Here is a 22,500-nt window from a genome sequence, read left to right on the forward strand (position 1 = left end):
CATCCTTTGAACGACAGATTTTTAAAAAAAATCAAATGGTTGGTTTTTAAATCTTCATTTAATTAATTTTATTATTTCATTTCATTTATTTATTTATAATTTTTTATTTGGTCATCTGCCAGCTTGAGAGCTTGCTGGGAGCATATGGAGATGGCATATTTGCAAGTCCATCTCTGGAGGGTTGCAAAAGGCCCTTAGCTTGTGAAAAACAGCAATGTTATTTTTTTTTTAGCGTTCCCTATATTTAGAGATTAAATCGCTCACTGCACAAACCCATTTGGAACAGGCGCGAAGGTGAAAAGGATAATCAGTACAGTCACTGGTCCGTGTTTCCTAAACGCTTTCGAAAACATTACAGTGCGCAGGCATAAAATTAGCGGCAGGACCTTAAAAAGGCTGGCATTTAGCATGACTTTTTGGAAAGTGACACCCTCATTTTTTTCTTGTAGGATATCATTAAATTTCAATCGCCCTATGGCAGTGCCTTTCCATTAATAACCAATTCAGTGTGTCACTTTGCCTCTCCTCTGAAATAATGAGTCTTTGCTTCGCTTTAATAAATTTAAACATATTCTCAAGGCCAGGGAAGATAGGAAACCGCAGATGGGCTGAGAAAAACACGATTCATAAATCCTTAACTGCCTGAGATCGTTGAGAGCAAAACAAAGTAACACTCGTAAAATATTAAACAATCCCAGCTGTGTGAGGGAAGCTTCATTAACAAAAATGGACTCTTTACTGCCGAGCTCAGGGCCTGTGGGTGGAAAGAGTCAAAGAAATCTTAAAAAGAATTCCCTCTGCTATTTCCTCTCATGATTTCTTAACCAACTAATGGAACAATGAAAACATTATCTAGATTGCCCAGTATTTGCCAACGAATAAATATTATTTAAAATGCCATCAATTATTTTCTTCACTTGTGCTCTTTAAAAATGAGCGAATGAAATTATCACTGTCTTTTCTTGGGGACAATTTCACAACCATTGTAAACTTATGGAAGACCAGAGGGACCTGGGTACCAAAACAAAAAGATGACCTCAAGCTTGGAGGGCATCCTTAGTCAAGGGGTTTCTATAACATTTCTGCTTTTAGGAGCGATTAAGCACTTTTGTTTTCAAATCTGTTTTATTATTCAGCTACTTATCTCTCAATACCTAAGCTATTTTTTAGTGCTAAGCTATGAACACCTTCATGATACATATTTCAAGATGGGAAGTTTGCTATAAAAACTCTAACATTTTAGATGGAAATTATGGGATACTGTCATAAAGGGGGATAATTTTAAGGTCCTGCTGCAAAAGCAAATCCAGCATGCCGGTGGTATCTGTCTGAAGAAGCAAGAGATCAATGTCTGTCTGTTAAATGCTAAGAACGTAGATGCTCCAGCCTTAAAGACAAGCTGAGAATTTACTGGACAGATTGTCAATACTTCTAAACATTTCAAGGGCAAAAATATTGCTTTATACAATCTGTGTCACGTTTATTGCAAAAGAAGAACCTAGATTTTTCTTCTGGTTCTGTCAGCACTTTCCCTTTTATTGCGCTGAGATAGATAATTAAGGAGTTCAACAGGGAATAATGCTCTCCAATCCCACATATAGTCATAAGAAAGAGATCACATGCTAAGTAAGGCAAAGGAAAAAAAGGTGTTGCCATGTCTATGTTTTATTTTCTGTCCTCACCAGCACAGTTGCTGACCGTGGGAGCTCTTGGAACCTTTATTGTTAATCTGTAAAGTTGGAAGAACAGAAATATTCTCCATCTTCTAAACAAGAGTTAGTAGCATACGTTGTTAGCCCAGAAGGTTAGTCTTATGAACAAGAGTTAGTGCATATCATTACCTGCTTAGACTAATCCTTACACGGAATGAATAGTTTAGATAAAAAAATAAATTAAATGAGCAGTTTAAGGGGACAATTAGGGAATGGAGGAAGAGAAAAGCATGGAGATGAGAAAGATAAGAAAATACTTACTGTATGCACATGTGGAATTGTCATAAAATATGGTCTGTTGTTTAATTAAAGAAGGGTAATTTTTACAAATGAAAGACTGGATATTTTGTTTAGTAGTTGCGTGTTTATTAGAGAAGACAAGACATTGAGTTGAACCCCAACACTCTCTGTCTCTCTCTCTCTGCCTCTATCTCCATACTTCTCCTCCCAACACATACCAACCAACCATTGGATTCGCAAGAAGTATTTTTCCCCACCAATTTATTGGAATATGTAAGGAGTTGCACAAAGAATATGGGCATGGACATTTAATGTTAAATATGAATAGGCAGTTTTGATCTAGTATTACAATGCTAACTGTTGGTGACTGACTATTGTTAGACATGTAAGGCTTGTTCTGAATCAAAGCTTTCTTTCTCATCAATGATGAAATTCTAGCAAGTTCTTCAGATTTGGAATGTGTCTTTGCCTCCAATCTTGCATGGAAACATTAACTGCTCATGTTGAGGCTTCTGTTATTAACCTCAATTCTTTCTTGAGTACCAAATATACTTATATTAATTAACGTTTTAATAGTAAATAACATTGAATTATATATATGCATTTATATTTAAATATTGACATTTTCTAAAAAGTACAAAATGCATTCACCTATTTCTATAAAAACCCACTTGGTCTTGATTAACAAGTATAGGAGGTGAGTCTACTTGTGGTAGAAAGCTTCAAAAATTACTAATGCAAAGAAATTACACATTAAAAAGAATAACAATGTGTCCATATTTTTATTATGGGGTTCTACTCAAACTTCTACACAGAACTTACTTATCCTTCATTAAGAACTGTTAAAACTGTTATTTCCTTTCTTGCACATGGTAATATCAGAACGTATTTTAAAAAGACAGACCATATTTTCTCAGAATTGGGGTAGAAAAACTGATTTCTTTCAACACGAAGATGGCTATTCGGAGGTGAAATAAAGTCTCATTCGCGGCCAAGGATCCAGTGTCTGAAAAGTTGATATTTTCTTTCTCCGCAGTCCATCAGTGAACATGGAAATGATTACAATGAGAGGCATGTGAGCACTGAAGTCTTTGCCACTGGGCTCTCATAAATCTTGCCAGTTCCCAGTGAACAACACCAAATATTTGCAGCTGAGGAACATTTGGTCTGGCTTAAATTAACATATCGCAGCAGTCAGAAGGCATTAAGCTTTGCCAATGATTTGAAACAATTTTTCCATCTCAGAAGACACACTGGCTTTTATTTAGGTTTCTAGAAGAAGATAGTAGAAACTAAAACAAACGACACGAAACTGGAAGTTGTTAATAAAAAAAAAAGGAAGCGAATAAAGGCGTCTTATCTACTTTGGTAAATTCATTAACACTGTTTATAAGAATCCTGTTGTTCTCATGCAGGCGGCCACCTGAAAGGTTTCGGTTGAAACTTTTAGCTTAAAGTAAACAACAAATCAAAGAATATAGACATCTTTCCTTTTTATTCTATTACAAATTAAAACTGATGAAAACTGCTGTGTAAGAAAATTAATTAGTATCTTCAACTTATAATTTTAAGCAGTCTTAGTAGGCAGAAAAGGAGACATGTGCTGCTTTATGTCTCAAAGATCTGCTCCGTTAAAGGGTTTATCCAGACATGAAGGCCCAAGCCGATCATGTAAAGCAATTTGATGACTAGAACGGGGAACTCTTCAAGTATGAAAGACTCGGAGGAATGGATTCAGCTGATGAAACTGTGGTTCAGAAGGGAGATCAATACAGTCACCCATTTACGGTTAGTCCCACAATCTGGGTGATGGTGCCCCTTCTTTACTGAATAAGATTGGTTGGGGAAAAAGCAGGCTACTGAAGTAGAAAACGATTCTGATTTCAGTTTGCGTGCACAGTTGCGTTACACTGAAATAGTCGTTCCACCTCCCAGTTGTTCATGGATAAAGCAAGGGTAATGACTTCGGCCTTGTAAGTTATTATGGTATTTAGTTAATACCTGACCCATATGGAATGTTATACAAAGGGTAGTTGTTAGTTTCAGTTCTTTTAAAATAGGTTGATGTCATTACTTTTAGCAATTAATAGTTTCTTATGTAGTTTTGCACCTAGTGAGATTTATTAATTGCCCACCATATAACCAAATCTTCCTATAAATAACTGATGAAAATATCTAATGGAAGCCCAGGCTGAAGAAATGAAAACAATTCAGATACTGTGTTTCAAAAGATGTGCAACCTTTTGTTATATAATTTCATGACATATATTAAACAGAATTTTCATATTATTTAAGCATTATCCTACATGCTTGTGTAAGATCTGAAAGTTAGTCCTGGGTTCATTTCCTTTAGGTCTGTGTTTTCTCTGTGGCCTATTCTGCTGGAAAAACAATCTCAAACAAGGTTTGCTGACAATTTAAGATAATTACATCAAACAACGTTTGAGAGAGTGTCTAGTGTGAGATTTGAACTCCTGTCTTCTGCAAGAGCAGTGGGCAACTTTTATTTGTAATATATCTCCCTAGTCACCTACTCTTTTCTTTACTTAAAAATAGATAGGTTTGGAGGTGTGTTCCACGGTGAATTATACATGCCCGGTTACTGTAAACTTGGACAAAACCCTATGGCTGGGGAAGACATGGACCCAAGATAGTTCACATGCCTGTGTCTTGCCTAAATGAATACCTTGTCACACTGCCTTCTAAATATGTTTTCTTATACTTATATATTAAAGAATCTCTTAGCAGGGACAAGAAATTTCCTTTATGCAAAGGAAATATTTAATATAGACTCATATCTGGTCAAAGTAAAGAGAATAAATGTTGATGTTGTCTTTATTACTAGCATGGTTGCCATTTAAAGGTCTAGGGAATCATCTCAGAAGAGAGGGCAGAAGGAATTTAAAATGCGAGCTAGAGGCAAGAGTGTCACGCAATGCTCTCATTCAGACACCATTGCTGCAGAAGTATTCAAATATCAACATCTGTGAAATATCTAGTACTCGAGCTTTCTACCAAGGACAGAGAAGTTGCTCAGAAGACCCTGTATAAGTCGCTTTTCTGTTGTGTAGTAAAATGACAGGAGAGCAAGGGAACTTAAGGAAGGAAGAGTTAATTTTGGCTTAAACTCCAAAATGGATGGAAAGAACCCATAACAGTCATACCAACAGGAAGCAGGGAACCATGAGGACAGACGCCTGAAAGGTCACATCTTTGAGGGCAAGCATGAAGCAGAGAAAACACACTATGACTAGTGTTACTCCCTAATACTTTATCACCTCAACCTGCCCAAACAATGCTGCAAACTGGCAACTACGTGTTCAAATGCTTCAGACCATGGAGAAAATTTATTCCAACAAACATAGGCGCCATCCCTTCGTGAGAGGTCGATGATAGTTAAGGCTGACTGGAATGAGGAATATCATGTTATCTCATGGTTTAGTCACTGAGAGACTAGTCGGGAAAAAGAAAGTATTCAGAGAGAAATAAGGGGCATACCAGAGGCTAATAGTGCGAGTATATTCTTTCCACACACACACACACACACACACACACACACACACACACACACACACAGAAACACACACACAAACACACACACACATACACACACAAACACACACACAGACACACATACACACACACAGACACACATACACACACACACACACACACACACACACACACACACACATAAACATCCAGTAACAGACAGCATAAAAAGAGGCCAAAAGTTGAAGGAGAGCATGGAAGGATATATGGGAAGGTTTGTAATGAAAATAGGAAAGTGAGAAATTCATATAAAATATGGTTTCAAAGCAAAAACTCCGACACGTATTCATTCTTAGGGATTCATCATGCAGATGCCCCTTAACCTCCGTTTCCATTCAGTGCTGGTCGTGTTTGCTCTATCCATAAGTACGAGTAGCAATGTCCTTAAGAAAATGAATATATTTAACCAAACAAGACTACCTCTCCACCTCTCAAGATTGATTATCTCAAAATAACTTGAACATGAATGACAACAACAAAACTTACACAAGCAGATGTCCTTAATTCTACTAAATACAAATTTTCAGTATGAAATGATGAAGCTAGGTCTACCTGTAAGTAATGCTAACAATATTTGATCCTACCTATAGCACATGCTATATTTAGAACATAGAGAACTTAGTTCAACAGATATGAGATATTATTTCCCATTATAAATTAATTGGGGTTTCTGTATTTCTACAATTAACCACTATATTAGTTTTTTTTTAAAAAATATGAACAGAAAGATGGTTTTATTTGCTTGTTTCTGTGTTTATTTGTTTTGTCAGGAAAATAGAAGCAGTGACACCAAAAACATTTATAGGACCTGAGGATAATTTTCTTCTAGTTAGGTTGATATAAGAGAAACTATAAGTCACATTTTTAAAAGATATTTCCTGGTATATCTAGCAAGAGTGACAAAAAATTTTTACTTCATTTATCTTATCCATTTGTTTGGTAGTCAGCTTTCAAGTTTTTTCAAGTTCCTCATGGGATTGCTTTTACTGTACATGGGAACATCACAATAAGTAGAGGAAAGGGAAGCACCATGTGTAACAGAGGAAGTCAGGTCTATCAGGAGACACTCTGCATAAGACTGCTTTTAACAGGAAATCATAAAGGTGATTTCTGTATGGCCATGTATTAATGTCCATATTAAATTATTTCCTACCAGTCAAGCAAATATCAAAATAATTTTAATAACCCTTATTAACTCTCCAATATTTTATACAAAGAAAGTCCCATGCCTTCCTTGGACTGTAGGAATATAAGATGCTTTGCAGAGCACACATGGACAGACCCATGGCTGCAGCTGCATATGTAGCAGAAGATGGCCTTACTGGGCACCAATAGGAGAAGCCCTTGGTCCTGCCAAGGCTCAAACCCCAGTGTAGGGGAATGTCAGGGCGGGAAGGGGTTTGGTGTGTGGGTGAGAGAACACTCTCATAGAAGCACAGAAAGGAGAGATGAAATAAGAGGTTTATAGATGGGAAACCAGGAAAGGGGATAACATTTGAAATGTAAATAAAAAAATCCAATGAAAAAAAAATGCTTTGCAGTCGTGTATTTTGGCTTTAGGGTTTAAGGAAATGCAACCGAAGTTTCCACAATGAGGTGTATCGAAGAAAAGCATATGTGGATGCCTTTAACAAGGGCCCCCTTTCTCTATGTTTGTACCCAATAATAAGTGTGTGAGGTGAGGGTAGATAGGGCCGAGTCAGGAAATTAGACATCTTATCTTCAGGTTGGCTAAATAAGGACCAATAACCTCGGCCTGCTACACTCAGCGATAGCTGCCTTTACAAATGAAATTTTGACTTCTTCATGGCTTAGCTAAAGGAAGACACTATCAGTAGACCTGAATTTCTGTGCAATATGAGTAAAAGATTTCAACATCTGACAGGGAAAATGAAACAACTGATAAAGGATCTCTGAAATGTCCTCTCAATGCCAGGCAACATTTTTATGTTGATTTGCTTTTTTATTACTGTTTACTCCCATCTCAGGTGCACTAAAACACAAAACACACGAAGCGACAGAAAAGTCAAACAGCAGGAAACACCATCAAGGTGACAGTCTCCTTAAAGGAGAGTTCACTGCCTTACACTACAATTGTGCTTGCTGCCCTAACTGCTTGCTTACTTTGATAAGAATGTGAAGAATTCAAAGTCATTAGGGGAAATGTTATCATAATAATATCTGCAGACATCATTAAGGAAAGGAAGATTGTTTCTGCAAACTCATGTTCTGCATTTAAAACTAACAAAATTCTAAGCATCAGAACATTTCTTTCCAAACACAAACAGCATTTTTTCAGCTCTTCCAAGCCTACACTGCAGCTACTTAGAAGGTCAAGAAAAGGAGAGGCGTCAGGTAAATGAAAATAGGAGCCTGAAACTTTAATTTCAACGCCTTAATTAATAAGAGACAATTCTGAAAATAGCACAGGTGAATGTTTAGTTTTAAAAATGACAAAAGTAGGGGGTTGGGGATTTAGCTCAGTGGTAGAGCGCTTGCCTAGGAAGTGCAAGGCCCTGGGTTCGGTCCCCAGCTCCGAAAAAAAAAATGACAAAAGTATGTAGATGATTTGACATATAATACAATGAAAAATAACATTATAGCTCGTGTGTAATAGTCTACTACTTGGGGAAGAAACATTCAGAATTATTCAAAATTAAACTGTTAAAATCAAAGAAGGTTTTTAATTTTCTTCCAATTTAGAGTTTACTTTAGTTTATTTGCTTTTGGTGTAAGTAATTTTGTTAAACTTCTAGATAAAGGTAGTTTCATTTCATGTAATAAACAGTGAGAAACACAAGCTAAAATCACTTGGGGAAAAAGTACAAAAAAATTAACTGTCTAAATGGAATGTTAGAACAATAAATCAAAGTCAGTATATTATATTCCTTAAAATTATTATAATAACAATAGATGTGTATATAATCCATTGTATTATATAAAATGCAAAAGGGATATTTATGAGAGCAAACTTGTCAAAGTTTTGCTGTTTTGTGTCATTCTCACAGTGGGTAACATGATGCTAGCTGAAACTTGGTATAATCAAACATTAAGTAGTATTTTCAAAGAGTTTGCCTATTTAGATCTTAAACACCTAATCAGTAATTTCTATTTCCAAGTTGCTTATAGGCGGTTTAAGATCCATCGCTCAACAGCAAAATAATTTTTTTTCCTGATATGATTTCTCATTAAATTCTAGAATGGGTTCCTTAGTTATAATCTATTAAAAGAATCAGAAATGAACAAAAATGAATGATTAACTGAAATTTTATAAATTATAAAGTGAAATAGAATGAGCAGAATGCACAAACCATGCATTACAGCTCGTGTGCCTTTGTTAAGGATGTTATGAAGGCTCTCAGTGTTCTCATCAGTACCGTCCAGCTTTCCCCACCACGTTTTCCTGGTGCTTATACATTACACAGCAGCTATGTGGACTGAGTGCTTGGAAGTCATCTCTCATTTATGCACAAAAGAGGATTTATATGTTTTGATTAACTCCCACAAACACACGAAAATTGAGGGGCATTTTATGACGACCAAATACTTTTACGGATATGTTCAACACTGAATAAACTTCAAGACTATTTTTAAATATTTGAAATAATAGTTAAGCATTGCCTCCCAACTTGACTGAGGCAAAAAAAAAAAATCGTACTTAATTGAGAATACTTTGGTGGCTGAAGAGTTTCTTTGTTTAGAGTCAAAATTTTGTACCAGTTGTGGAAAGTTGTTTAAACACTTCCTGGTCTTCTAAGGCATTACATTCTCTGAATGCTGAGTGCCCTTGTTTGTTATATGTGATAAGCTAATGAACTTCTTTCGTGAGCTTTATTGCAGTTAAAACTTTGGTCTTCGGGGCCGGTAAGACGGTTTAGCAGTTTAAGGCCCTGGAAGCCACGTCTTACGATCTGTCCTCAGTCTCTGCGACCCGCGTGGCAGAGAGAACTGACGCCCACAAGTTCCTTTATACTTCTGTGGCACAGCCACGCACACTGCATTTTATGTAAATAAATAATTAAAAATGTTTTGACTTCGTTTCCTATTTATCGCTTTGATCTTCTCCCGTTGCCTTATTGCACCACTTACAGTTTCCGATATTAAAACAAGAGGTTTGAAGACAATGCACGTCCTTCTCCTGTTCCTGATTTTAGGGGGAAATGCTTCGACTTTCTCTCAGATGAGGGTACTGTTGACAATGGGCAGCTTTTATCTTTTGGTCTATTTATGTGAGGGGTTTCCTTTACTGATTTATATGTGTCGGTTTATCCCTGTGTCTGTGCCATTTCACCAACTTAAGCATAGTGAGTAATCTTTTTCACTTTTTTTTTGTTTTGGTTGCAAGTATTTATTATACTATTTGGATCTATTCTCATAAGAAATATCAATATGTGATTCCCTTTCTGTTCTCGTAGTGGGGTCTTTGAACAGTTTTGTTAGTCAAGATAATAGTGGCGCCATCCAAAGATTTAGTAAATAATCGTTTGTTTTCATTTTTTTGGAATAATTTGAGCATTGTTGGTGAAAATTCTTCCTTTGGTGGTTTAGGGGATCAATTTGGCACCTGCTGTTTGTTTCTTGGGAGATGTTCATCACTACTGCTTTTTCACTAGAGGCTATGAGTCTGTTAAATTGTCTTTTAAACCTTGATTTAATTTTGGAAGGTCATATATATAAAGAAATTCATTTATTTATTTTATGTTCTCCAGTTTGCATAACTCCACCCTCACCGGAAACGTTTCATGCTAATACTAGGTGATAAGAACACAGAGACCCACAATTGGACAGGGTAGAAAGGAGAGGCTCTAGAGCAATCTGAATAAGTGGGCTGCCCTTACCATATCCCCTCCATTCCTTCCTCAGGGTTTTATGTGGGAGAGGATGAAGAAATGTTATAAAATGCAGTGAAATAGTTGAGAACTCTGAGGGAACAGCATTTCCAGAGTCGAAAGGGCTGGTGTATATATGAACTCAGAGAGAATCTGACAGCATTAAAAGACCTACACTGGTTCAAACCACAAAGCATCCCAGGATGAGGAAAAAGAAGTGGAAACAAATTTCCACGCTCAATCTAGAAGCTGTTGGTAATCAATAAGTGTTTAGAATGGCAAAATCCGTTTTCTCCAATGGAGTGCCGACGAATCTGTGAACCACCCTCCAGAATAGGCTCCAAGCATACGAGTAGTGGGAACACAAACAGACTCTCTGCTCTGCACTTTAAAAACGGAACTTCTTCCTGGAGCCTGAGCAGTGTGAAGAAGCACCGAGGACGACCCCCGGATGGACCAAACTGCACACTGCTGCTGGATACCCGTGTTCAGTGCCAATGTCCCCTGCTGCCGCCGCCATGCCCAAAAGAAAGGCTGAAGAAGACAAAGCCAAGGTGAAGGACGAGCCACAGAGAAGATCTGCAAGGTGGTCTGCTAAGCCTACTCCTCCAAGGCCAGAGCAAAAGCCTAAAACGTACCCTGCAAAGAAGGGAGAGAAGGTTCCCAAGGGGGAAAAGGGGGAAAGCCGATGCCAGTAAGGATGTGAGTAATCCTGCAGAAATTGGAGGTAACAAAACAGACCAGGCACAGAAATCTGAAGATGCTGGAGGTGCCAAGTGACGTGTGTGCATTTTTTATAACTGTGTACTTCTGGTGACTGTACAGTTTGGAATGCTATTTTTTTATCCAGTTTTATAAAAATGCAGGATTTTTGTTTTACTTTTCTTTAAACTATATTTTTAGCATACACAACACTGGGGTGGGGGTGGAATCATGTATCACTAAAATAAAAATCACCCAAGCTAGAGTGAGGACAGAAAACCTCTTTCCTAGATAATTTTGAAAGGCTCCTGTTGACTTCCAGGAAAGACATCCTGGTCTTGCATAGGTAGCCACCAAGAAAAAAAAACAAAAACAAAAAAAAAAAAAACCAAAAAAAAAAAAAAACCAAAAAACAAACAAACAAACAAACAAAGACCTTGTGGTCTGGAGAAACTCTAAATTTGTTTTTATATCCAGTTCCCCTGTACCATTGACATAGACTTAATTCCCTTAAAACCAGAGACCTGTTGGAACCTGACTCCCAAAATTGGTTTTCTAGTCTATTGGGCGATGTGGACTCTGCAGTGACATCATTGAGTGTTCTCAGAAGATCGCTGGTTCCTTTAATAAAAGATTGTGGATCTTCAGATTGATAATTCTGCCATGTTCAGTTCCTGAAAGTCAGGGCCGACTTGTGAGAAGTTGTTAAACAACACCCTTAATGTGAAATGTCAACCCTCACTCTAAGCTACTTTCCCCCTTTTAAAGCATGGAATGAAGATTTGACTGGGTTTTATAGTGGAGTTCTGATTTCAGTAGTCTATACAAGAAGGGAATTTGGAAGTTCTTGAATATTGTTGATTGTCTGCCCATGTCCTGCCGGAAACACCATGACTGGTTATGAAAAGTATTTTTAATAAAGCTGGTTACAGTTAAAAAAATAAATAAGTAAACTTCTTTGTTTTAGTATTTTTATCTTATTTTTTCAAAGTTTCCTTGGGTTGATTTTCATCCTTTTGTCTTTATTTTTAAATTTTTGGAAAGAGAAAGAACATGAAGTCAGGTGGGTAGGGTTATGGGTAGGATCTGAAATAGGAATGAAAGGTTGTGTAGATGGAGTTGACCTGTGCTTATTCCTGTGAGGGATTTTCTTAACTCTCTCAGTTGAGGTGGAAAGGGTCATCCTGCACTGGGGAAGAGCCACTTCTTGGGCAAAGGCCTGGACTGAAGGAAGAGGCATTCAGTGAGCAGAGCAGCAGAATGGCTGCAATGAATCTTGGCTCTCTGCGTTGGACTGAATGGGATACGGCCAGCTGTTTCAAGGGTCTCTTGCTCTGGCTAGGATGGACCATAACTTGGAATTACCAAATAAATCCTTTCTTCTGTATAATCCTTTGCTCTGAGTATTTTACAACAGCAACAGGAAAGGAAACTAACACAGCTTTTATGTATTGTTGATATCCTTCAGGTTGCATGTTTCTTGATAAGAGCAAAGGGCATATCATACTTAAAGCATTTTGGCTCTGTCTTGCCTTCCCCATTAGAAACTGCATTGTTCCTCTTTGTGTTTTCCTTTCGCTTAAATAGTGTGAGATAGTGAACAGTTGCTGAATATTTGATGATGAATACAGATGTGCATAAAAGTAGATACTAGTAAGAGGAACAGTGTTGTTTCTGGTACTCTTCTTTTCTGATGTTATTTCTCCTTCCCTCCTTCCTTGCTTCTTTCCTTCCCTTTTCTCTTTTTATACCTTATCATCATTTATAAAAGTGTGATTTCAGATATTGATAATAATTAAGTAGCAAAATCCAACTTTGCTAGAAGAGAATTAAAATTTAAAAGAATATTAAGTAAATGAAAATAACGTAATTAAAAGCCCTAGAAGACTTTCTACGGCCCAAGTCTCCGCCCAAAAATGATGTCATCACGCCAAGTCTGCCAGTCTTTATTAGTGCTTCATGTCAGTACATGAGCTAAACCTTTTCAGAATTAAGGCCAGCATGAGGTGGCTTTATCTGACATCACGGGAGGGGAGGTCCTTGGTCCTGTGGAGGTTTGATGCCACGGTGTAGGGGGAAGCTAGAGCAGTGAGGCAAGAGTGGAGGATTGTAGAGAGCGGCGCGGCGAAACAAAGATGGTGCCGACATCCAGCCTTGTCTAGATATAAACGACTTACTGCGCATGTGCAGGCTTGTCCCCTTGCTAGGGCTCCCTCTAGTGGTGAACAGCGGTACTGCACATGTGCGGTTTATGCACCAGGTGTCAGTTGACCGTTAATATGCTAATGAGGTGATTCATTCTCCGCCAATCCCTGGAGGACAAGTAGTGGGGTGATCCAAGCCCCACCAATCCCTGAGAGTTAATTAGCATACTGTTGTCTATATAAGCCGAGCGATTTTGCTGCTCGGGGTCCCTGTTCAGAAGAGCTGTTCAGAAGAGCTGTAACACTGAGAATAGCTGTAACACTGAGAAGAGCTGTAACACTGAGAAGAGCTGTAACACTGAGAAGAGCTGTAACACTGAGAAGAGCTGTAACACTAAGAAGAGCTGTAACACTAAGAGAGCTGTAACACAGTAAAGGTTTGCTCGCAGAAGAATCCTGTTGCCGCGGGACGTTCTTGCTGGCGGGACATTAGGCGTGCGACAGAGAATCACAGTCTTAAAGACAAAGGGGAGGGGAGACAGGGGCATAGAGGTTTGTGGAGGGGTAACTATGAACGGGGATAACATTTGAAACGTAAACGAATAAAATGATTAATAAAAATTAATGACGAATGAATGACTAGATAGGCTCGCTATACACTCTGGGGTTATTTCTATGAAGACATATGCACACAAATGAACTAGACTTCTATTTTCCTTTTTTAATGAAATAAAGCATGGATCATGAAAATATTTTAAAAATACATCCATATAGGCTACAATCTGAACGTTCAATGGACTTTCTCTTCCTCCTCCAAAAGTGCAAGCCTATTCACCATGAATACTCTCAAATTACAGTAGTAATAAATGATAACTGCTCCTCCTAACTCCAATCCATTGCCCTTTAGCCATTCAAGACTGATGGTTTCTGAGAGTGAGAAAATAGAGTGTATTTAAAAATTTCTAAGGTTAAAAATCTGGTTGAATGTTCAATGGGAACTTTTGATGCTGTGGTTCAGTTCAATCCTTCAACACAATGGCAACACGTGAGCGTAGCTTTAAACTGTCTTGTTTAGGATATTTTGTTTTCCTCAAAGGAAAAACAGTTACCTCTTGGACACATATGTTATTACTGAGGTTTGAAGAATCAACATAGGAGAAGGAAATCATTGGAGATCCTGCCTTCTGTACAAGAGTTACTAGTAAGAGGGGCAGATATTTCACAGGCTGTAAACTGGAGGAGAAATGATAACACTATGTTGAAAGACTCTTATAATGCCATCTATGAGCCAAAGGCTAGTGAACTGCAAGTACATTTGAAGTAAGAGAATACTTTGCTCTAGTCTGAAGGGTATTGTTCCTGCATTCCCCTTTAATAGCTTTTATATCCATAATGTTGGTAAATAAGAAATGTCATTCCAGAAGATCAGACTGTAGACCTTTGAGTGTCAGAGGAAATACAACATCCAGACAGAGTAAAGGTGACACTGACTGGCACTGACCTATCATAAAAAAGTTGCCTCTAAAATGAGTTCAGAAGGAGATCCTGTGAATATGTTTGATGCTAAGTCTGTGCGAGTCTTTAAACTTTAATAAAATGCAAAGCATAAACTACTAAATTCTCCACATGAACTCTCTAGGAGAGCAATGAACGAAACCAATCTTTTGCAGTTTCTGGAGCTTTTAAAAACAGGAGTGATACAATCGTACCAAAACATCAAAACAGTTAGCAACAACACACATGTATTAAGTCTAAAAGCATTTTCCAGTACTCAATACCTTCCTTTCCCAAAAAGCTTGCACTCATTTTATTTAAACAATCAATGTCTCATCATCAAAACAATACTAGTTCTGTTTTAGCATTACTAAATCTTTACAATCCTTTAAAAAGACAGGAACGGAGGAGTAACGTGAAGTCAACAGGATAACTGAAGTGTTTAAATTATTTTAGGCAGGTATTGATATCTCCCTTAATCATCTCCTGTAAATCACATCTCGAGCCTGAAGAGTGCACAGTTATATATTTTAATATGGTGAATTAGAATCTAAGTATTTATATGTATATTCTAAGTACAGATACAATTTAAACTGCTATGGTCGTATGATAGATACATGTCTTTGCAAAGAAGAAAAGAATGGAGAAGATAATTTTCTCCTTGCTATTTTATCAGCACTTTCCATGAGCATGGCTGTTGGTATTATTTTTGTCAAATCCTGGTTTGCTTCGGTCTTTTGAACTTGCATGTTCTATGGCCCGTAGTGATATTCATTGATGGATGCCCTTGGTATTCAGAAAAAAATGCTTCTCTCTGCCTCTTTACAGCAAAGTTCAACAGTGACAACCCGAGATTAGTATGTATGCACCTTTTCAGTTACAGATTTCAAGAAATAAGTCTTTTGAAAGGCTGGGGAGAACAAAGCTGAATCTCTGAGAGTTTACTTTTGAAATTAACTGTTTGATTCTCAACCAGAACAGCATATATCTGGCTAACAGAAATGACAGTATGCATTGCATTCACAAATACCTTCAAAATTTTAAATTGTACCTCTGATCAACATAAGAACTCACACTAATATGTACAAATTTCCTACATGTATTAACACTTTTAACTAAAGAATGCCTGTCTTTGGGGATCTTATGTATGAATATATTAGTGAATTCCATTGAGGGCAACATAAAGAAGAAACAAAGGTTTTTAAAATAATTTTTGAATGAACCAATTGAGGGCTAAACTTTGCAAATCACGATATATAAATCAACGTTTTTAATGATAGAAAGTTTTGCCTCGTTTGAAAGAATGTGCAATGGGAAAGGATATGACAGTGGGAAGAATGCAGTCGTGAAATAATTCTACTTCCAATGGTCTCATCTAGTTTTACTATGTGGAAGGCATGGTTTAACCATGATTTAAAAAAATTCTTCTCTTAATTGCATCAGGACAGTAGAAATTTATCTCCAGCATCAAGAAAGTAACACACTATTGGTTTAAGATAAGCTGTATGTATTTATAACTATATAATTTATTCTACATTTTATAACACGTGCTTTTATACTATGGATCCATCAACAGTGTAACATAATTGGAAAATATTTCTAATTAGATTCTTTATCGTAGCCCTAACAGAGATGCATTCCAACTAATACCGAAGTATACCTGGCTGCATTTTATCATGCATTAGAGATTTTAATCAGGTAATCTGCACAGCATCTGGGAACGCAAGCAGAGGCAAAGTCTGCCATAACAAAGGCACTGTAACAGTTCACCTTCAGTGAAGAACAATAATGCATTATTAAATTCACTTTCCTGCCCAGTGGTTACACTTAGCTGACCACAGCAAATTCGCTCTCTGCCTGGTCCTCACAACTTGGCAGAAAAATAGATTCTGTCACATTTAACGGGTTTCAAAAATGACAGGATGCCTCTTCTGTTTTAACTATGAACCGTAATCTCTCAGAAGTAAATATAATTATACATTCTTTTGGTCTTGTCATTCTGAGGATAGATTCTGCACGTAGGATATCATTAAACCATATATTGCCATAACTATCATTAATGAGTGGAACTTACACTATGTATCAAATTCCCAGATTTATCATAGGACCCTCATCCTCTGTAGCAACATTATTCTCATAATTCAGCAATTATCTTTGAGTTTACCTCACACAAATCAGTGTACATCTAGCAAAATTAATGTCATCTTGTATAATACTGCCTAAAAATATTCAGGAAAAATATATAGTCATTCATTAATTATCAAAATTTAAAAATATATCATTTATCTGTTAATCACACCATCTCCTTCCTGTATATGTACATAGGTATTTTATCATGTCGATTACACAGATTGTATCATGTTCCCTGTCTTAAATATATCAAGCATGGTAAATTCTGATGGGCAAAATTTATAATTAGCTTTCTAACTTTCCCAGTAAATTTTTATAAAAATAAGATCAAATATTGGAGGTATTACTTATGAATAATTCAACAACCCAAATAGTCCAATTAAAAATAGGGTATAGAATTAAACAGAGAATTCTCCACACAGGACTCTGGAATGGCCGAGAAGCACTTAAAGAAATGTACAACATCCTCATTCAGCAGGGAAAGGCCAATCCAAACAACTCTGAGGTTCTGTCTCACACAAGAGCTAAGATCAAAAGCTCAAAAGCTTGCACGCGCTGGTGAGGATCTAGAGCAAGGGGAGCACTCATTTATTGCAGGCGGGAGTGCAAACTTCTACAACCACTTTGGAAATCAATTTGGTGTTTCCTCGGAAAACTGGAAATAGTTCTACCCCAAGACCCAGCTATACCACTCCTGGATATACACCCAAAAGATCCTCCAGCATCTCATAGAGACACTTGCTCAACTATGTTCATAGCAGCTTTCTTTGAAACACTCAAAAACTGCAAACAACCTACATGCCCCTCGTTTGAAGAATGAAAAGAGAAAGTGTGGTACATCTACACAATGGAATACTATTCAGCTATTAAAAAGAAAGACATCATGAATTTTGAAGGCAAATGATGGAACTTGAGAATAACTTCCTAAATGAGATATTAAAATTCCAAAAGAACATGCATGGTATGTATTCACTTGTAAGGAACACAGTTAACAGTTACACTCCACAGACACAAAAAAGCTAAGGAAGAAGGAAGGTCCAAGACAGGAAGCTTGAATCTCATTTAGAAGGGGGAATAAAATAGTCATAAGAGGTGGATGGAGGGAGAGAAGTTACAGGGCCAGGTGATGGGGAGGGGTATTGGAGATTCAGGGTCAGGTATGGGGAGGGCAGGAGAGATAGCTACATGACAACGAAAATTAATGGGAATCTGCAACTAACAGGGGTGAAGATGTGGGGGTGCATTTCCAGGATGAGACATAGACCTCATAAGGGAGGCACCCAAGAATCAATATGGGATGACCTTAGCAGTGACTCACTCACTGCATTGGTGTTATTTTAAGGAAAATAATTGTAAATGGCACCATAGAAATTCCAATTTAGAATGTTTTATACTTAGGTGGAAAGGATCCACTTACCCTTAACAAAGGAGGATTGCTTCCGTACATAACAACAAATGTTAGTTATACAAGGAAATATCTCTAGAATTTATTGGAAATTCTCAACACTGGCCCATATGGCTTGTTTTATTTCTCAGTGGTTTCTAGTATTGATGATATAGGAAAAGGAAAAGAGCTATGGTTGTTTGTTTTAGTATTTAATTATTCAAATAAAATATCTAATGCCTTCAACAAAAAAGTGAATGTTGGAAAATACAATTAAATTACATCCCCTGGTACTATGTGACAGCTGACTATTTGAAACCTAAGTACATTTATCTCTTTATAAGAAGCATGTGGACTTTGCAATTTAGATGCACACCTTATTGACTGTGTCCCATTTTAAACATGGTTTTGAGAGTGTGCATTGCTTCTAAGATTTTTATAAATTTTGGTGATAATATGCTAATCATTGTAATAAAATTCTTCTGCAATAATTAAATGAAAACAGTGAAATTTTCCTGGCATTTCAGTGACATTTTTACATGGTGTTAAGAGTTAATTTTTTTTAATCTCTTAAGGTGCCCTGTGGTATTTGCAGGGGAATTGTTTTCAATTATTTTGATTCTAGAAGTTTAATAAATTAGTCACTACAGAGTTCTATGGAGCTTTTAAAACATTTAATGTCCGTCAGTGTGCTATCTTCTTAAAAACTTACTGACATTTATGGCTAAATCACTGAACTTTGCCCAGGCATTATTTTCAGCACTATAAGTTTTAAAATTATAAATCAAATATCAAAGTATGTTATGATGCAGGAATATATTTGGAGTTGAAGGGGGAAATATAGCTTATTCTTATATATGATTAATTTGTACATGCTCTAAGCTTTTCTATTTTGTGTGAGATGGTTACGTTCTTAGGTATATAAAGGAATTTTAAAAAGATATTTTTAGAGTTTATGATTCTTATTGCTAGTGTCATGATTGTAATTTCTAACATCTTTCTTAAATTCTTCTGTTAGACATAAATTTCTCTTTTGTGGCTTGTCTAGTCCACAGTGAGTGGATGGCCACATACTTGAGACTATATAGGGAGTTTTACTAGAACTCAGTGCATTAACAATTGTAAGGTCATAGAGCTAGGTGAGTGTTGGGGGTAGATCTGCATGAGAATGGACAAGGGGCTTTTGAATAATCAGAGCACAATATGTAAAATCTTCAAAGAATTGCTAAAATGTATTTTAAAAGTTTTTCTACTCTCCTGTCACTACCATGTGGCATATCTGAGATCCATGACTTTTTCAAACATGAAAATTTGAAAATTAGACAACCTTTATGACTATGTAGAGAAAAGAAAATATCATAGACTACCTTGCTTGGATGCTGACCATTTGACTGTATATTTAATATTAAATTTTGAAAATATTGGGACATTTGAGGAGATTCAAACATAGATGTGTACAACACCAGCAGTATTTAAAGCCTTGGGCAAAAAGTTTGTAAGGCCTTCTAGAATGACAAGGATCATGTTAAGTCAAATTAAAAAAAAAAAAAAACAGGACTCCCCTATCATTAGCCTAGATTTCTCTCCTTTTTTTCATTTTAAAAGAGGGAAAGATTATTTATATTTGAATACAACATGGTTACATTTAACTATATTGACTCTAAGTAACTCCGAAGAACAGAATTTTATTTAATTATATAACTTTTGACTGACTCAGACTGGATGACTGCTAGACTCAGGACCTGTTCCTCATGAGATTGTGTTATAGTCTATAACTCAGTGTCATCTTTCCTTCCATTTTGAATATTATTCTAGATAATGTAACACGTAAACCAAAGATTCTTAGATGACTAAGAAAAGGTTTTTTTTTTTTTGAGAAATATCTCTTTTCTGTCGAAATAAGTATGTGCCTTTGTGTGGTATTTTCACATCGACAAGTGGATAAGGAGTTGAATTTCGCTTTAGACCTCAACAGGTAATTTCAGTTACCCTTCCTGATGGTATGGTTTTTCAATGACACAAATAGTCGCTCACAATATGAGGAAGGGAGCAAATATGCTATCCTTAAATTCTCTATCTCTCTTCACTTAGGTTTTTCTTTCAGATAAAATAGGAAGATGGATACTGGCTTAGAGAAAAATAGTATGCATTTAAAAATTTTCTCCTTTATTACAACAGGTACAGCTATATCATGCTCAGTTTCTTTTCTCGGATATAAATAACTATGAAACTCAAAGAAGCCTTTTCAGACACATTTGAAAACACTCTTCTATTCACACTACCTTCTTAAGAAAGGTATTCTTCTTCTATTCACATCTACCTTCTGACTTAAGATGATAATTTTTTTGTATATTTTTCTAGATTTATTCCAGTCTTTTCTCTAAAATATAAAATGTCTACAATTCTCAGGCTAACTGCAGGTATTGAAATCTATCCACGAAGTAGGCCTCTGAGAAAAGAAATAGAAATATTTTTGTGTACTTGTCGACTTGAAAAAGAGCATATGACAACTACTAACCCAGCATGATCCCTAACTAAAGTCTGAACATTTATTCTTATACTCACAAATATTATCCCTCATCAAGGGAACTTCAGTTTGCAACAGATGGGAAATATTATAGAAAACCACAACCAACCAAATTGCAAAGTTGTTGAGCTCAGACCCAATGAGTACATCCTCAAAACAAGTCTAGCACCTAAAGGCTCAGAGAACAATGAAGAAGAGGGGGAGGTAAGGATTATATGAGTCTGGGAACATGGCGGTGTGCTATAAGACCTTGGCCTTAGTAATATCAGAAGCTAAATTCATAAGGTCTCTACAAATGTGAGCTAACCCGGGATAACATGGAAGGACATGTCAATGCTGGCAAGGAAAAGCCCCTGAGACCTCAACCTTAAAGGACATGGGCAACTGAGGACATTTATGAGCCATAGAGTTGGGCTTCTCTAGCATGAGGACATTAATTCATTCTCTATTATGAAATTGTTAGTACATAAAACATGTGTACTATAAAAGCGACTTGAGTTTGGCTGATTTAATTGTTGTCTTGCAGGTTTATTGATAAATAAGCTCACCCTTTCCACTTCTTTTCTGAACTCTGGTTGGTTGGTTCAACTTAGCTGTTCTGGTTCTAACTCCTCTCCAAGCTGACGTTCAGTCTGGCTTCTCTCGACTTCTGAATGAATTGTTCTGCTTGGCCTCAAACTAACTCTGGCAATTGGTTTTATTCTTCTGTATCCTCATTCCCTGGTGTCAACTGCCTCTGCTGATCTGCACAGAACTGCATAAACTCATGAACAAACTCAACACTGCACTGCACTCACTTCACAGACTCCCAACTAACCAAATCTTCCTCCCTGAACTGCTCTCTTTAAATAGCTTCTCTTTCCTGTGCTGTTCTCAGAGAAGTTGGGCATATTCTAGCTCTGACTCATTCTGTCAACTATTTCTCTTTTTGTCATTTTGTCTGCCCCTCATTTAGACACTATTTTCAAACATGGCTGCTTCCTTCACAAACTAACTTTACCTTTAAAGGTATGTACAAAGGATGTTTCTGTATTTCAGCCAGAGGGATTAAATGTGTGTAGTGTGTCTGCATTCAATGGCATCTCACAAAGTGAGATGTGTCTATGAATGTGATCCCTTGCCTGAGAAACCATGCCACTAGACTAAAATTTCTCTGCAGTATACAAGTAACACTCCACTTACAGAGCAGGATATAAACACATGCATATATATGCATATGCACATATATGCGTGTAACAATCTTTAACAAAGGAAGAGGCTATGAATTTGAAAGAGGGGTATGCAGGATTTTTGGAGGAAGGAAAGTAAGGGGTGTGATGTAATTATATTATAATTTTAAAAGTGGAACATTGTGCAAATAGTAAATGATGTCCTGAGGCACATAGTTACTTTTACTTTTTAAATAGTTTTATTTTTCTTGGATATTTTATGTATTTACATTTCAAATGTCATCCCCTTTCCCCCCCTCCCATACCCACGCCCCCTAGTTCTATGAGGATGCTACCATTCCCACTCACCCACTCCAATCTCCTTTTAAAAAATAATGTATTTGAGGCAAACAGAATGCATGGTACTCTTAAAAATTACATATACATACATACATATATATGTGTGTGGGTATGTATATATATATGTAAATGTATATTTTTCCCTCAGTATCAGAAACTTCATTAAAAAGTATTTTGTTTGTATCATGAAAGTATGATGTCTTAGATATTTCACTTAAAATTAATCTATAAACTTTTATCAAGGAGTTTGTTACATAGGTAAAAATAGCAAATGGCTG

At 36.7% G+C, this 22,500-nt stretch overlaps 1 protein-coding gene and 1 pseudogene across 3 annotated transcripts in view; one reads left to right on the forward strand and one right to left on the reverse strand.

Annotated features, from left to right (window-relative positions):
• Positions 1-22,500, reverse strand: part of Dach1 (dachshund family transcription factor 1) — a 381,684-nt gene that overhangs the window by 81,814 nt on the left and 277,370 nt on the right. The window lies entirely within an intron of this gene.
• Hmgn4-ps4 (high mobility group nucleosomal binding domain 4, pseudogene 4) lies at positions 10,852-11,456 on the forward strand (annotated as a pseudogene).

Source organism: Rattus norvegicus, chromosome 15 (genome assembly GCF_036323735.1).
Source record: "Rattus norvegicus strain BN/NHsdMcwi chromosome 15, GRCr8, whole genome shotgun sequence".
Classification (NCBI taxonomy): Eukaryota; Metazoa; Chordata; class Mammalia; order Rodentia; family Muridae; genus Rattus; species Rattus norvegicus.